We start from the raw sequence: 17,843 nt of genomic DNA, 5'->3' as shown, positions 1-17,843 counted from the left end.
AGGGTCTTCTGTGGTCCCAGGTCAGAGCAGTTTTTGGTAGTTGGACAATTATTAAATACACCAACAAAATGACTAATGAAGCAACCCTTTGGAATAGAAGTCATGCAATCCTAAATTATTAATATTCATTGTTACTATCGTGGAACAGATGGGGAGCACCTACTACGTGTCAAGAACCTTTCTAGATTTTAAAGGTCTACCAATGAACAGTATATGGGCAAATGCCTGGGCATAGGGTTGTTTTATCCAGTGCTCACCATAATGATCTTTCCCTGTTCTTTTGGTGGATCCGAGAACCTCTAGAACGATCTAACGATGTTCGTTGGAAGAAGGGGGGTGCCTTTCTGGAAAACCACACATTCCCTTAGGCTCAGTCTTATCTCTAGTCCACAAACAAAAGAAGTGAACTGAATTCCTTCCTAACACAGAGTGCTTTGCCTAGATTCCAGAAAGAAAAGTCCTTAGGATCCTCCAGTCTTTGAACAGCATTTAGGGGAAGCGTAAATGACAAAGGGAAAAAGCATCCCTTTAAAAGCAGGTCAGCTACTTTTCTGCCAAGGGCTTGTCAAAATTGCTCAAGAGAAAGAAAAAAAGAGAAACAAGTGCACATATACATTTTTCAAGTAGCTAGCAACCAAGACAACACCAATTATTTAACCACAGTAAAGAAACCAGCAGCCAAACCACACTGATTATTTAACCGCGTATCCAAGTGCTGAGCACAGCCATAGCCAGCCGCGTTAATTTAATGTAAATATCCCCAGTCACTGGCTCCTCTGGAGGCAAGAGTGGCAGCGAAGGACAGCTCGCCCTCACCTTTCCTTGTCTTGGCTCCAGATGTCTGGAGCTGGAAACTGGCTGCCATCCAACTAATCCCCCCCCCCCCCGCCCCCACTTTGCATTTTTGTTTCTCTAAAAACCTGATTCATTCTTTCCCTACTGATTTACTGGTCTCCATGTGCATACCTATGAGACAGTTGGTGGTGAATTCTGTTCTTTTTCTCCTGAGCCCCAGGTTTTCTTTTCTCCTCTTTTCATTTCAATCCTGTCTTCCCTCCACCTCCTCCCTTACCTCACTATTTTCATTCCAGTGTATTTGATTCCTATTTCTTTAATTTCCACTAATCATCATGTGTAAGGTTACTCTCAGGGAGTGTTTATCAGAAAAACATGAACTTTCTTCTTTGCTATTTGCAATTACACAATCTGCAATGGGTTATAATTTACTAGAAAATAGTCCCTTTTGCTGGGAAATGCCCCAGCAGTTCACAGATCCTGCCAGCCCAGGTGGTCCCACTCTCACTGCTCGAAGATGGATGCATTGGACTCAAGGTCAGCCCACCCCTGGGTGTCTAGCAACCAATCAGCTTTTTCTCTTTGGGGGTTGATTAAAGGTTGACTGACATAGTGGGCCATGTGTAAACAGGACAAGCTTAGCTAGAAAGGGGAGCGGAGAGAAACAGCTGAAGGAGACCCTGTGGTCCTCAGAGGATAAAGCGTGAAGCAAGAGCTAAGCATACACCTCCCTGAAAGATGTGTAGAGGGAACTCACTGCCCATTGCTTGGTCCAGTTCTGTTTCCAGTAGGGCCAGTCTCTATTTCAGTTGCTAAGACCATGAGATGGACGCTATATTCTTTTATTACATCTATGTCTGGATTATAGGATAAAATCATGGTCTTGGGTCACTTAGCTGGTCCCCTTTTATCTCTCTGTGTCTTTCATGCCCCCCTCCATCTCCCTTTTCTATGGACATGGAATCAATTTCAAGAAGATGCTTCTGAATAAAATATCCATTTTATTGTATTTATTGTAAGGAAGTGTCCTGGAAAGATAGTAACAAGCTCAATGAGGACTGGTACTTTGTGGAAGTGAGTCATGGAGCTGTTCTACATAAACAACACTCATGGTTCCATTTATGCCTTATGGCTTTACCAGGCCTCACCAATGCTAAAGCACAGACGGTGTTGAGGAGGCCAACATTTCTTCCTCCTCCCATCTCTTTTGGAGTGCTCCATACTCTATGCTGATTTTTCCGACTGAACCTGATGAGGTTTGGGGGATAGGAAGTGTCAGAAGTGCTCCTGGGACCAGTGAAATCTGTGATGCTCATTGAACAATCAAGTGAATATACACACATGGAAAAGACTGGCACTGAACATGTCAAATCAGGAGATGGAATTTGAAACAGGCACCTGATGAGCTCCCCTAAAGGAATGAGTTTAGAGAGAGAAGGAACAAAGAAGAAGTATGATGGGGAACAAGAAAGTGTGAAGCCAAATGGAAAAAAAAAGAAGGAACAATTAATCATGTCTCGTGGTGCTGTAAGGTTAGATGAGATGAGGGCTGAGAAGTGACCATTAGGTAGAGCAAGATTTTGGTCATTTAGTGACCTTGATGAGAAAAATTGCAGATGAAACTTGATCAGAGTGAATTGAAGGAGAATTTGATAAGAGAATGGAAAGAAACAAGGACTGTGGATTACATTGCTGGGTGCCCAGGAGGATCTAACAGGCTACAGGTGCTGCGAGCCATAGACTAGGGGGAAGCAATGGTCCTATGCCTAGGTCATATAAAGTGATCCAATTTCTGCCTTGCTCAGCAGAACATTTGCTCTTAGAATCCAGAGCTGCCTTGGAAGAAGTTCAAGAACTTTGCCATGTTGTAAGGATCCCCAAGCTACGTGGAGACATCACACAAGTATAGGTGCCCCAATCCACAGTTGTGCCTGGATCCAACCTTCAAATCATCCCACCAGGTGGCAGACCTGCGTGATATGGGAAGAAGCATCCAGGTGATTCCAGCCCTTAGCTAGTTACTCAGGACACCTCCAGCTGTTTAATCTTTCCAGATGAGTGAGGTCTCAGGCACTGTGGAGTAGAAACAGTCATCCGTGTCTGATTTCCTGATCCACAGAATCTGTAAGCACAGAGAAATGGTCGTTCTTTCATGCCACTGAGTTTAAGTTGGTTAGCTACATAGCAATAGATACCTGGAACCTGATCTCAAAGGCTATTCTGGGAACTAAAAAAGTTATCACATGTAAAATGTTTAGAGTTTGGTCAGTGCCAGACACATAGTAACTATTCAATAAGCATTCATTTTTATCAGTGATAAAAGTCTCACTGATAAATATAAGGAAATAAGGAAATTTGAGGAATCGCTTAACAGAACTATACTTCTTTTACCCATCTTTAAAACTTAATAAGATTATTTGGAACAGGGGCACCTGGGTGGCTCAGTCAGTTAAATGCCTGCCTTCAACTCAAGTCATGATCTCAGGGTCCTGGGCTCAAGGGACCATTTAGGGACTCCCTGCTCAGCAGGGAGCCTGCTTCTCACTCTCCCTCTGGCCCTCCCCCAGCTTGTACGCTCTCACTCTCTCTCTCTCCCTCTCTCTCTCCAATAAATAAAAAAAATATTTTTTTAAAAAAGGATCCATTTGGAACAGAATTAATCAGTTCATAAGTTGTACTATGCTCTCCAAGGTAAATTTCTTTATATCCTTGGATAGAGACCATGCAGTGATTTTCTTATTGATCATTTGAAGTTGAATGTGATAAAGTCTTGGGAAGAACAAAGCCCTCAGTAGGACAGTATGATTTTTCTGAGTAAGGACTGAGAGTCTTGCTCACTTTTCTGTTCCTCTGAGTACCTAGAAACAGTGAAATGCACAAAGTAGACACTCCACAAATGTCTGCTCCACTCAGTTGATCAATGCATTATGCTCATTGTCTTACATAAACTTTTTGGGAAGCATTTCTTTATTTAGTATTTTCTTGATTTTTGCCTTTCAATTTGTCATATTTGTTGATATGTTGATTGGTAATCTCATAAAATTTAGATTGATGTTTATGGATGAAATGGCTAGTATTGCTAAGAATGTACAACGCAGCATAAACATGGCTCTTGCACAATGCTTTCCTGGACTTGTGCTTTTTTGAACTGGGTTCAAATTTAAGCTGAACAAGGCCACACAGGGCGTTAGAGCAAAAAAAAAAAAAAAAAAAAAAGTAAAGTTGGAATCCACTGAACCCCCTTGATTGTGGGAAATAGTCATTGGAAGAGAGAATTTTAAGGACATGCTTTTTATTTCTGGTCACCTAACCAGCCAGTCTAAGAAAACATGCTGCACAAATGTGATTTTCAAACCACACACATTGTCTAGATAGAAAACAACTTCAAACATCACATAGTGTTTTGGAAATTATTTGCTGAATATGTCAACATGCCCCCGAAAGAAAAGTAGTTGCCTAGAGTTTTGGACTCTCCTTGTGTGCAGATTTCTCAAATTTTGCAATAACAAAATCCTTTAATTACTTGGATGTGTATCACATTTTGGGGGATGGCCTGTTGCGTGCCGTGCTACAAATAATCCAACGTGTCTCATTTCATGGTGAGCAATCAATGTGTGTGTAAGAGTACCCAGGTGGTGGAAGGAATACCAGGCAGAAGAGCCGAGAGGCTATGGACAAAGATGGGGAGAGAAATATCTAGGTTTTGAAGCTAGAGAATGTAGCATTAGCAAATAATCTCACAATCTCCACATTTGTACTACCACCAATATGAGCACATTCATGTCATTTTCAGCCACTACAGTACGATCTACATCTCCAAATAAATAAATAAATAAATAAATAAAATAAAAATAAAAAATTTAATAGGATTGCTTTTTCTCAGTAATAATGAAATCAGGGGTAATGGGATTCTTAATGATTTCCTATTTAGTGACCCAATTTTGAATGTTCCTTTGCAGGGACAGCTGACCTCATTGACCAGGACCACCTGCAAGTGCAGGAAACCTAGTCTTGAATGTCAGTTGCCCGAAAAGCAGCCTAGGGAACTTTTTTGTCTCCAAGAAGGAAAACATACATCAGTTGAGTATATATAGACAAATGATTTGGACATTTACTCTGTCATTTTATTTTAGTGATTGAGCCAAAATTTCATCCTGTAAAATTATCTCCTTCCTGGATTATCATTATTATCAATGATTCTTTTTTATTTAGCATTCATATTCACAGTGGATGTCATTGGTTGAACGTACACTCTGTTACACGGAGTCCTGGGCTTTTATGTGCATCATGTCTTTAATCTTAACCTCATTTCTCCTTTTTTTCAGAGGAGAGGTTTGAAATGCCATGTGACTAGTAAGCAAAAGAACTGGGATTTGGAGCTAGATCTGTCTGACTCCAAAATCTTGCCTCACTGTACACGCCGTAGTCCAAGGTGGCTTATTTTGAGCAGCTGGTCCTGTGAAACTAGTCGACTAGAACCTAAAATAATCCTTTGGTCTTTAGTCCCTAGCTTAATGTTGGCCAATTATTTTAGCCAACAAACTGAGCAGGTTGGAGGTATGGGCTGGCTTTGACATCAGCCTGTTGAGACTGGCAACCCAACTGTGATATCATCACGGTGAAGTCAGTCTGGCACAGTCCCCACTTGCCAATTGCTGTCAGAATTGTGGTCTAGCCACAAGCCAGACACCATAAGCTTGCAGAACTGGTAAAAAGGCTGGGCAAAATGGCTTGGTGGGAAACATGCATTCTGTAGGCTGTTGGTTTCCCAGGCTTGCCAACCTTCGCTCTTCTAAAGAGAATGAAGATTAAGTAGTTCACTCCCTTTGATTCAGGGTAATGATTCCAACATCATATGTGTGTAGAGTAATCTTTTTTGATTGTTTAGACAACACTAGAGAGAAATAACTCTAAAATTATTTGATGCCATTTCAAATACTCCTCTTCTTGATTTGGCATATGAGCTTGTCAGTGACTTCTGTGAGTCATCCTGATATATGATATAAATATAGGGGTGATATATAAAAATGTATTGAGCATTCATGGTATAATATGTCAGGAACAACGGTGCTTTTTTCCATATTTATTTCATACCCAGGGGTAATATTAACGAAGCTAGCACTTGATGCTGTGCTAGACCTGGGCCTTTTGCTCTCAGGTCCATTTTCTGTTCTCTACCACTCTGTCTTATGCCCTGTGTTTCCCAGGCGTCTCCATCAATTGCCTCCCAGCTGTGTTTGGCTAATGGGAGGCACTGGTGTAAGCTAGTGGATGAGGAAAGGTGGAAACCAGGGCATTCCTCCCTTTCCTCTTTGCCTTTGGCAATATCCCCCACAAGAATTGTGTCTCTCCCATGCCTCCAGAACCCTCTGGGTTGCCGTGGTTCGCACTGCCTCCTGTTACTTTGGCCTTGGACTCAGACAACATCTTTCTCTCTATTCCTCCAGTCTCGGAGAGGTAGCAACTTCCTGTTCCTGCCAGTCTCTGGGTTGCAACACCGTTGGGTTCTGCTTCTCAGCTTCTATCATCTACATAAGGTATTAAATTACTTCTATTCTACATACCCAGAGTGCTTTCTATTTCCCTGGTTGGATGTTGACAGAAGTATGGTATTTTTTGTATCACTTAGGAATTATTTGATAAGTGTATGAACTGCCTTTGACATAAGATTTTGGTGAGATCTGGGGTGGAGGGTCTTTCTATTCTACATGTATTCAGTGGGCACCTATTATGCACAAAGCAGGTTTAGAGGTAAAAATTTGTTGATTCTTACACAGCCAGGACCTAAAAACGTTGAATCTGTGAAATAGATCTTTTTTTCATGTCAGTGTTCTGCAAGGTCCTCACATGGAATAACAAATTCACTAGTAAGGATGAGGAAATATGGAAGGAAGGAGGAATAAAAGCGACATTTTGTGACTTTTCATGACATTTGCATGAGTGAATAAGCCACTGGTTAGGATAATCAAACGAATCCTGCTGACCGAATAATTGTATATATTTTGATTTACTGAGGGACATGCATGCAAATTCTTTTTTCTAATATAAATCATGACTTTTTTTTTTGAAGGCTGCCATAAAATAGTGCATTATCAAAGACTAAAGTCATCTAATTCTTCATGGAGACTGAAGTCAGAGGCTAGAATAAGAAGCATGGGACACTCCTCTTCCTTGATTCCCTGCCCAGACCTTGCTTTCTGCTCACACCTCCCTCCTGTGCTAGTCCCTGAGCAGAAGAGGTTGTTGAATTGCAGAACCGGGTTCAGTGGAGGATGTTGTAGACCCAGTGCTGTATCAGAAGAAAGCATGAAACAAAGAAACGAAGAGAAAGAGAAAAGGAGGGGAAGAGAGAGAGGGTACCAAACAATCAGGGAGAAGTAAAGGACAAGGCCATGGCCTTTCCAGACTCAGCTACTTCCTATTTCCCTCTACTTCCTTTTTTTCTGACTGCCCTAGGGATGGGGATCTCAGCCTTTCTTACTGTTGGCCCCGTGGGGGTGGGTTGCAGGACTTTCAGTGTGTTTTCATCTCTTTGCTCAGATAGGAGGTAGGCTTCATTTCCTTATCCTTTTGTGCTTAAAGTATAGTTTTATTCTTAAAGTCCCAAATACAAAACCTATCTCAAATTTTTCTTCTTGAAACCCAGACAGGGGCAGCCCTGGTGGCTCAACGGTTTAGCGCTGCCTTCAGCCCAGGGCGTGATCCTGGAGTCCTGGGATCGAGTCCCATGTCGGGCTCCTTGCATGAAGCCTGCTTCTCCCTCTGCCTCTCTCTCTCTCTCTCTCTCTCTCTCTCTCTTTGAGTGTGTGTGTGTGTGTCTCTCATGAATAAATAAATAAAACCTTTGAAAAAAAAAGAAAAGAAACAAAAAAAGAAACCCAGACAATCTTGTAGGCTAATATACCACCAGTTCTCCATTACTCCTGCTGGATATGGGACTCGACCACTCCCAACTTATGATTAAACAAACATACAATTCACTCCTTGACTTTCTTTAGCAACTGAAGGAGATTATATAGTTTACTTGGTTTGTTAAAAAGTAATACTTTCAGATATCAAATTAATTCGGTTCAAATCAAGGGCAAAATTGGATATGAGGCAACCTGGCAAATTATTTTTAAAGCTATTTCCCCTCTTCAGTGGAAACAAAATACCAAAACTTCATGATAGATTTTAAATGATAATTACAGAGGAAGGCACTTCACTCCCTCCCCTACTTTGCTCTTTAAAGAAGTCCCTGAATTCACTGAATTTAGAGTAGAAAATAATAGTAAACAGTGTTTTTGAAAACAATGTGGTCTCGTTGGTGTTGAAAACTTTAAAGTTTTAAATGTTCTCTTTGTGAGGGAATTTGCTAATTTTCCAGCAGATGTTCTTTCTTTTTATCCCTTATGCGTCATAGTTTCCTTAAAATTCTCTCCCTCCCTTTCTCTCTCCCTCTCAATCTCTCTCTGGCTCTAGTGCTTCCTCTTGTTCTCATTTTTTTTTTCTTGTTCTCATTTTTAAAGCAGCGAAGATAGGTTCAAAGAATGTGTATAGCTTATTTTCTTTCCTTGGAAATAAGCCTATGCCTCAGAGCCAAAGTCTTGAGGCCTTGTCTTGATGAGAAGCTCTCTTACTTTATTTTTTTAAAGATTTTATTTATTAATTCATGAGAGACACAGAGAGAGGCAGAGACACAGGCAGAGGGAGAAGCAGGCTCCCCACTGAACAGGGAACTTGATGTGGGACTCAATCCCAGGACCCCGGGATCACGACCTGAGCCGAAGGCAGACGCTCAACCACTGAGCCACCCAGGCCTCCCAAAGCCCTCTTACTTTAATTATAACCTCTTCTAGAAGATTCTCTCCCAACCTAGTAACTTGTAGATCCTGGAATTAATTTTATTAAGAGAGGTGCAACATTAAATTATTTGTCTTAATTTCAAAACTCCGCTTAAACCTCTAATTTCCCATTAAGATAATCAAATATTGGAGGATGAGTGTCTGTATTTTTTCAGGGAATTTAAAGTAAAGAATTCCTTAACAGTTCTTGGAATGATCAGAGAACTATCAAAACAACTCAAAATCATGACTGGAAATTAATGTTTTCATTTTCAGTGAAATTGAAATTTTACCGAAATTTTACCCGAAAGTAAAATTTACGCATTAATAGAACTCATTGTAAAGATTTGCAAACCAACATAATTTTAAAACCACCTAGTCATTTTGCATTCATTTTCAGCAGAATTTTAAACCCTTAAGTTAATATCAGCTTCTCAAATAAAGTCAAATGTCTTCTTTTTAATTATGTAATTCATTTCTTTTTTACACTATAATTGAAAATTAACTCTGATCTATGAATTTATTATTGATTTCTTCTCAAATATAGGTAATTCTATCTTTCTTACGTGGTGCACTTACATAAGTCTTACAAACAAACAAATGCCTTTTCAAAGTAGACTCAATTCTCAGTAAACTGGTATAAACATGGCAGATTGGGACACCTGGCTGGCTTAGCGGTTGAGCATCTGCCTCAGGCTCAGGGTGCAATCCCAGGGTCCTGAGATCAAGTCCTGCATTGGGCTCCCCACAGGGAGCCTGCTTCTCCCTCTGCCTGTGTCTCTGCCTCTCTCTCTCTGTCTCTCATGAATAAATAAATAAAATCTTAAAAAATAAAAAATAAAATAATCATGGTGGATCACATAGTGTGTGGGAAATTGCCTACATGTGATTGAAATGGGGCTTCAAGCTGCTCATTTCAAGCTCCACTCTACTCCACTGTGCCTTAAGTGTTTTCATCAGATACCGTTTCTCGGTCCCTTTGTGATCTTCTTGCCACCATTATTCTTACCTGGTTGAAACAATAAAGTTTCAGTAAGAAAATGTAGAGTTAATGGAAGGGAACTTCTTATTCCCTATTTTTGTGGGATGTATTGAACAAGTGATTTGTTGTACCATCTGATCCATAAGACACAGTAAACACAATAGGGACACATGGGTGGCTCAGGGGTTGAGCGTCTGCCTTCAGCTCAGGTCGTGATCCCAGGGTCCTGGGATCCAAGTCCCACATCGGGCTCCCCTCAGGGAGCCTGCTTCTTCCTCTGCCTGTGTCTCTGCCTCTCACTCTGTGTGTCTCATGAATAAATTAAAATATTAAAAAAAACAAACAAACAAATAGTAAACACAACTAACAAGTTAGTTTGTTTAAGGTAGGTCCTGAATGTACAGAAATTGTTTTTCAGTTCCACACAAAACTTGTCCTTTCTGAGCTATTTTGCCATGGAAAGCATTTGGTAGCTCTACTTTGTGTGGGCTACCCCCATGTCTATTGTTAGTATTATTATTCTTTCTGTTACTACTACTACTTACATACATGTCTCCTCCAAGAAAGATTGAGAAACACAGAGCTAAATATAGCGTGTGCCTGAGTTTCAGAATATTCTGCAATAATGAGGTGAATCGCTTTCAAGGAACATGGAGGTTGCACTGAAGAATTGCTGCAAATGTGTTTTTAATTTTCAGTGTCTCTTGCATTCAGTTTTTAGAGTAGACCTTCAGTGTTATTTGAGTAATAGTAAATTTTCAAATTTGTTACATATCTCATTTCCAACACACACACACACACACACACACACACACACACACACACACCAGTGGATTAAGATTATTTTGAGCATAAATTATTTTGGATTATCCATATGACCACCCATTTCACATCTAATTAGATGATTACCAATGGACTATATTCATCAACAAAATAATTTCAAATGTCACTATAGTTATTTTTTTACCCCAGAAAGATACTGACCTTAATGACCCTTGGGTAAGAATTTGAGTTATTTAGAAACTTGAAAATATCCACTGAGAATTTGTGTAGTAAAAGCAGTGTTTTAAGCAATCTTATGTGGTTATTCTTAGTAGATGGTAGACAGAGAGGTGAGGGGGAGAAATTTGTTGAGGACCAAGAAATGACATTACTGGTGCTCTGTATAACAAAGGGAAATATAACTCCATTGTGAGAGAGGCAGTTTTTCAAACAATGGGGTAGCCTGGTAATTCTTCTTCTTCATAAGTTTAGGTGATACTCTCTGTGAGATTTAAAATATGTTCTGTGAGACATGTATATGTGTTCAAGTCAGTGGTGGCTCCACCATGCAAAAGGGGTAGTTGGCTTGTTCTCAAGATTTAAAATGCCAAAGACGAGCAATCACAATGCCCTTCTAGTGCCCCTTCCTTTCAGAGTGTAACTCTTTGAAACTGGAGGAAATAGAGTACTGGAAGGAGAAGACAATAGATTCCAGGGGAAGCCCAGGAGGAAGACTGGGTTTTCCCAAAAGGTAGTGGAGTTTCCCACTATGGAGATTAGAAGAAGAAATGGTTGAGAGAAGTGTGGGCTGGGTGGTCAAGGGTAATAACTTCAATGAGTCTCAAACCCTTTGTGAAGGTTTGAGAAAAGTTCTAACTATGGGTGCTATTCCCTAGAAGTATGGGAGAAGATAGACTTAGAGCATAATCTCAAACTTCCTGCTTCTAGGATGTAGTCACCCTGTGGTTCCTTAGTTGTGAGTGATGGCCAAGTAGAGGAGAGGGCAAAGGACATTAAGGGCAAATGTGGCCGGGAATCAAATCAATGTCCCATCCCACCACGTATGTCCCATGGTTCCATCAGAGAAGGGACAACACCCTCCCAAGTGGATTATGTCTAGTGACCAAGGTCCACCAAGCAGGAAGGAGCCATCTGGGGAGCATCCAGGAAGAGCTGAGGAAGGACTTCCAGGCAGACACTGGCAAACACTGTGGGCAAAAGAGACCCTTAGACTGAGGACCCAGGAAAAAACTAAACTAAACTAAAAGTGAAGCTAAAAGAAGGATTTGTCAAGAAGTACTTCAGAGTTAGCTATCCTTCCAACCTATTTCTCTTCAGGCTATAAACTCGCCCTCACCTGAATGCACATCTCATGGCTTCACCCTTGTGCTTCAGTTTGGAAATAAGACTTCTCAGCTTCATATGATACCCTGGATATCTTACAGGATTTTGGGCTTGGATTTCAATTATCTTTAAATCCAGCCAGTGCCTTTTCCCTGCTGACAGCTCCACACTGCCTAGTCATATAAAAAGAATCACCAGGAGAATAAATTATTTCTTCCCTTGTCAGTGGTAATTTGTGTTCACTAAATTACCTCCAGATCTACTTTCTTGAGTCAAAAATAACTTTATGTTTTTTTTTTCTTCCATGTCCACTCTGGAAAGACATATAGATTCTGAAGTTAACCTCTCTCCATTAGATACTCAGGAATAATTAAGCCGGTTTTCTTCTTAAATCAGCCAGATGTTTCATTTTAAGATGGAACAATACATGGTTTATTTCACTCCAGTTCTCATGGAAAGGCCACTGATTTCATTTTGATAGTCCTATTTTGTGAGAGGTAAGAATGAAAAACATCTTTAAGAAAATTCCCTCCCCCCACCTTTCTTTTTTCTGGGAACAAGGCTTGGTCCTACTAGGAAACCACATCATATTAAGAACGTGTAAGTTATTACCGAAGATGCCCTGGAATCTGATCAAACACTAAGCTCTGGCTATCATTTTGAGATGTTACCATACTGTTCTTCAGAACCTTTAGAAGAGATTTAAATGTCTCGCTATGTCCAGATCTATTTCTGTCAAGGCATCTATTTACACTGTCACTTCAGTGTTTTCTTCTAATCAAGCTAGATGACTGTTCTTAGGGCACCTTTCATTTTTGTCTTAAAGAATGCCAATAAATGGTTAAGGGTATTTTTTTACAACATGGTGAGTGTTATTTCACAATGTTTCATTAGCCACAAATCCTCAAGTCACTTTTAAGAATTCCAGATGCCCTACTGTAGGTATTTTTGCAGCTGTTTTGTGGGAAATCATGAAAGTGTAACTCTCTTCAACAAAAAAGCATATATCTCATTCCTACAGGGATAAGTCTCCTTTACTGTACTCGTATAGTAACAAAAGGGGCAGTGTAAAGACAGCTGTGTGCTGTATATATTCCCTCCACCCGCCTGAAGTCCAGATAGTTAAAATATCTTCTACTTTGTTGAACACTTTGATTTTATATTGAAGGAAGTCTTTCTTTTGAATTGGTTATGATATACTCTGAAGTTACATTTTTCTTCCTGTTATTTGCAGGACAAAATTGGGCCTAAAGAAATTCTATCTGCATCTCTCTGTTTTTGCAATGCACTTTATTGTTCCTTGTGATTAATTTATAGGTTGAATTAATGCATTTTTTTACCTGAAAGACAATAGTGAGTTTAACTGTCGATAACCACAGACCCTTCTTAAGACCAACTATGTTTCCTTTGTTAAAATAAAATTTAAACTTTGAAAGTTATATTCAGGATATTATAGATAATTACTCACAGATAGCATCTTATATCTCAAGAGTTTTTTGATACATAAATAGCCACAGTTTGTAAATGAAAAGAAGGAAGGAAGGAAGGAAGGAAGGAAGGAAGGAAGGAAGGAAGGAAAAATGTTTTTCCTTTAATTATTTCCAGTACCACAGAATTTGTGGTCTTCATTGTCTGAATTTTAATGTTGCTGGTGATCATTATTCAAACAAAATCAATAAGGCAATGTTGGAATTGGAGATTTAGGCCTCGAAGGCCTTACCGGAATTCACATTGCTAAGACTTTGCCTACAAAGTCAAGGCCAGGCTAGGAAGAATCCATTGGACCTGTGATCTAAAGCAAACTAGACTGAATCCAGCGGTTGAGGATAAATGCCTGGCTCTAGCTCTTTCAAGCTGTTGGTGACATCACTTAGAATTCATTATTCCAACTCTCACATTTTATAGATGAGAAAACTGAGGCCCCAAAGCACAGAGTTCCATCAGCACTCGAGAATTCTGTAGTCTAGTTAGAAAATCAAATCAGTAAGGGAACATTTTTGCCAGTTTGTCTCTTACTTTTTATTGCATAAATATAGTTTATGGAGGTGCACCTGGGTGGCGCAGTCAGTTAAGTGTCTGCCTTCAGCTCAGATTCCAGGGTTCTGGGATGGAGCCCCCAATCAGGCTCCCTGCTCAGTGGGGAGCCTGCTTCTCCCTCTGCCTGCCCTTCCCCCTGCTTGTGCTCTCTCTCTGTCAAATAAATAAAATATCTAAATATATCTATATCTATATCTATATATATATATTTATATGGTTTATGGACCTCAGAGAGGGCTGAAATCAGAGTCATTCATTCCAAAAATATGCAAATGACTTACTGAAGTCAAGGGGATGCCACACTGAAAAGGCAGAGTGTGCACCTTCAGAAGGTTTGACATTTGGTAGGAAGTCACCATGCAGACCAGGGATTCCCATACACTGAGGCAGACATGGAGTTGGGTGGGAAGACAGAAACCAGGGAAGACATGTTCAAGGAAGCAGGGAAGGCCTCCTGGAAAACAGTGTTTTATGATGTTTGATGTAGAAGCAGAAATGGCTTCCCCAGGCAGAGAGAATGATGTCCGGAACGTGTTGGGGCGCATCTCTGTTACTAAACTCAGATGTGGTGGGGGGGAAGAGGCTGGATATGACTGACTTTCTGAGTTCTGAAAATGATTTTAGCAATACTTTCTGCCCATTGCTACTACAAACCCAGCTGGACTTACTGTAAAACAATGACTCACCATTCCCCCCCCACTCCATTGAGGGGCTGATAACTTCTCCTGGGGAGCTCTCAAAAAATAAAGGGGAAACAACCCCCTGACTTAATTTCCATCTGAGCCTCTCTTAAATAGTTGGCTTACAACGGCTTTTGGCTCTATCATCCTTTTCCTCAAAACTATTTACTATGATTGCTTAGAGTACTGCTTGTAGGACAATTCTTAAATTCAACAACATATTCAGTTGCACTGTAGTGGTTGGCTCATGAAATTGTTTCTGCCTTTCTTTTAAAGATGTTGTGGATGTTTTGCTGGATTTGAGGGACCAATTCCTTTACATATACTCATATGCTCTTTGGGATCAGATGGTTGTCAGCCAAAATTTCTGCTCTTCTAAGTAGAAAAGGAAGCTCTTTGGACAATGGTACTTCTGTTATAGGTGTCTTGAGAGTATGATATAAGGTAGTGCATTCAAAATGCTTAGGATGGAATGTCTTGTACGAAGTGCACCAAAAAAAGTGAGTGCCTTCCTCTGTTTTGACAAGCAAGTAAGGGCTACTTTCTAAGAAACTGACTGAACTGCATGGTCCAGAAAGATTTTGCTAGTCCATTTTACTATTGCCCATTGATCTCTACAGCTATTCTTTGAAACACATCTTGCCTATCAGGTTGGACTGAGGATGCAAGTGAATTGGCAACACTTGCCAAGCAAAATGAGGCCCTTAGAAGTCAAAATGGGGTTCATGGTGAAAGAAGGGAGGGAGCAAGCCAAACAGCCTTTTACTATAATTAAAGATTGAGTCAAATATCATTAAATGGAATGAAAGACTGGTTGAAAATGTGAAGGGAAAAAAAATCCATTTATTTAAAATATGTAATTTTACTTATGTCAAGTAGATAAAATAACTTAAACTATGTTAATAAAGGGCTTCCTAGCAGGGAAAATTGAAATGTCTGGCTCAATAAAGCCAAATAATAAATTTATTCTTAGGATTTAGAATGCTAATAGTTCATCTACAGTGATTGGAATTAGCTTGTTTTCTTTACTGGTTTTTAACCAGTTAACAAAACCTCTGAAATCTTATTTGTATTGTTAATTTCCTCCACTCACTTTTCCTGCATGAACTGTGGAGCTGCTGTTCAAATGATTGCCAATTCCCAAGTGAAGTCCATGCTAATGATGCTGGACAGAATGTAGGGGTAAAAGATTTTGGACACATCATTTGCAAACTATTCACAGACATGGAAGATAAAGTAGACTCTTAATCAGTTGAGACTCTTAGAAAATTTGTTCAAAGAATCTCTCTCTTTCCCCCATGAAATCTGGAGCATCCCAAAACACACATGCTTAAATAACTTGGATTCATGGGCTTTAAATTAAAAGAAAAAGATTAGAGAAAGGAAAAATCCTCTAATTAAAAAGAGTCTACACAAATATAAAGAGAATAATAGTTCAGTATCTGAGGGCTTACCATGGTGGGCTGTGAGACACAGGATGTGACATTTGAGTCATTAATGGAAAGTCTTAATAATAAGTTCAATAATTACTCCACTTTCCAGAAAAGCAGAGGGAAGACCCACATTCCATGTCCCAATCTGGCTCCATCTTGTGCATTCAGACTCTCACTGAGGCCTCTGACTGTGGCCCAGTGACACGACTCACACAATGGTCACAGTCACCAAGGCAAAGCTGGCGCCAGTAAGCTTTACTTTGTTAGGAAGAAAATACTATTTTCCATGTATGTTTAAATAGTACAGACACATAATATTAAAAAAATAGAAGTTCTGAGTGTGTAATCTGATGCTCAGCTTTTGCAAAATAGGCAAAGATCCAAATATTTCTCTCTGCTAAAAGAGTTCAAAATATGTTTCCAGGGATGACTTGGCTGGAGAGGTCAACACTTGGGATTGGTGAGCTGAAAAGTTTGATTTGAAGATAATTTGTATTTCTGATAGAGAACCACCAGGGCACTCAGGGTTAGCTGAGATCCAAATGGAAGGTAAGCTCTGCAAGTGGACATCCCAGGTTAAAGCCAAGTGCATGTGTGTTGGGGATGAGGTAGAGGGGGACAGGATACATATTATTTTTGAATCTTTGGACTTCAATTATGGAATGAAGTGAGGTAATGTAAGTCCACCCAAGCTTGGTTAGTGTAAATTTGGACTCTAGAGTTTTTTGGGGGTGTAACTCTAGAGTGTTACAGTTAATACTTTGGCTGGAGGCTGTATTTCAATGGCAGCCTGGTCATAGGAACATGGGTGCCTCTTGCCAACAATGGAAATGGCATTCTCTGGACACATATCAGCCACGCTGTCCTGGGTCCTTTAAATCAGGCCAGTCAGTAGGCTCAGAAGGCAAATCTCTCACTCCAGCAGATGTTTTAGGTAATCTTACAGGCCCTCCCACACTGCTCCTGACCAGCTTATACCTGCCTTCATTTCCTAGCTCCAGATATCTAGCGTAGCTGCTCTACCTGTTCTGGTTCTCCTTTGAGTTTGGCAATGTCCCTCCTGGTGGATTGGATTAATACTCACACTGGATTGTCAGATTTCCCACTGTAGACCCCAGTCTGAAAACCAGCTCTGTGGCTGGGCTTATTTCCACCTTTTTCCCAAATGGGTTTCAGAAATCTCTTTGGCCAACATGTATGGCTTCTCTGAAGCCTTATGCAACAAGAGATAAAGATAACTAATATCTGGTCCCTACTTTCAAGGAATTTACAATCAGCTTCTTCAGATAAGATACTAACAAGAAAGTGGGGCTATCATCACTAGGTCTTAAGCTAGGGGTGCCAGATGAGGGAACAGATGATAGCTGCTCTGTGGCTACGATGAGGGAGGGGACATTTCTCTTTGGAGAGACCAGGTGTGGAGTGGTCAAGGGAAGGATTTTCAGGGATCTACAAATGCTGTTGGTATTAGTTTCTTATCGCTGCTGTAACAAATTACAAATAAACTTAGAGGCTTAAAACAATACAAATTTATTACCTCTGCATTCTGTAGGTCAGAAGTCTGACATTGGTCTCACTAGAATAAAATCAAGCTGTCAACAGGCTGTGTTCTAACTGGAGGCTTTGGGGAAGCGGGGAGAGCAGAGATTCCACTTCCAAGCTCATTTGTGTCATTGACAGAACTCAGTTTCTTGTGGTTTTAGGACTGAGGTCCCCATTTCCTTCCTGGCTGTTGGCTGGGCCCCCTTTAGCTCTTGGAGGTCACCCCTGCATCCGTTGAACATGGTTCCTACATCTCTGAATCAGAAACAGCATCAATCTCCTTATGCTGTCCATCTCTTCTTCTGATTCTTCTGCTGCTCCTAGCTCCCTTCCTCTGCAGCTCTCAAAGGCCCCTGTGATTACAATGGGCTTATGTGGATAACTCAGAACAGTCTTTCTATCTTAAGATTAGCTGATTATCAACCTTGATTGTGTAATATAATCA

At 40.3% G+C, this 17,843-nt stretch overlaps 1 long non-coding RNA gene across 4 annotated transcripts in view; it reads left to right on the top strand.

Moving 5' to 3' along the window:
- Positions 1-1,250: 1,250 nt before the first annotated feature.
- LOC121485210 overlaps positions 1,251-17,843 on the top strand; it is a 31,313-nt gene continuing 14,720 nt past the window's right edge. For all 4 annotated transcript variants that reach the window (XR_005986237.1, XR_005986236.1, XR_005986235.1 and 1 more), the window contains exons 1-2: positions 1,251-1,332; positions 6,243-6,332. This is a non-coding gene — a long non-coding RNA (uncharacterized LOC121485210). The remainder of the gene's footprint in view (positions 1,333-6,242; positions 6,333-17,843) is intronic.

This window comes from Vulpes lagopus, chromosome 2 (assembly GCF_018345385.1).
Source record: "Vulpes lagopus strain Blue_001 chromosome 2, ASM1834538v1, whole genome shotgun sequence".
Lineage (NCBI taxonomy): Eukaryota > Metazoa > Chordata > Mammalia > Carnivora > Canidae > Vulpes > Vulpes lagopus.
The sequence above is the reverse complement of the archived record's forward strand: the minus strand, read 5'-3'. Positions and strand labels throughout refer to the sequence as shown.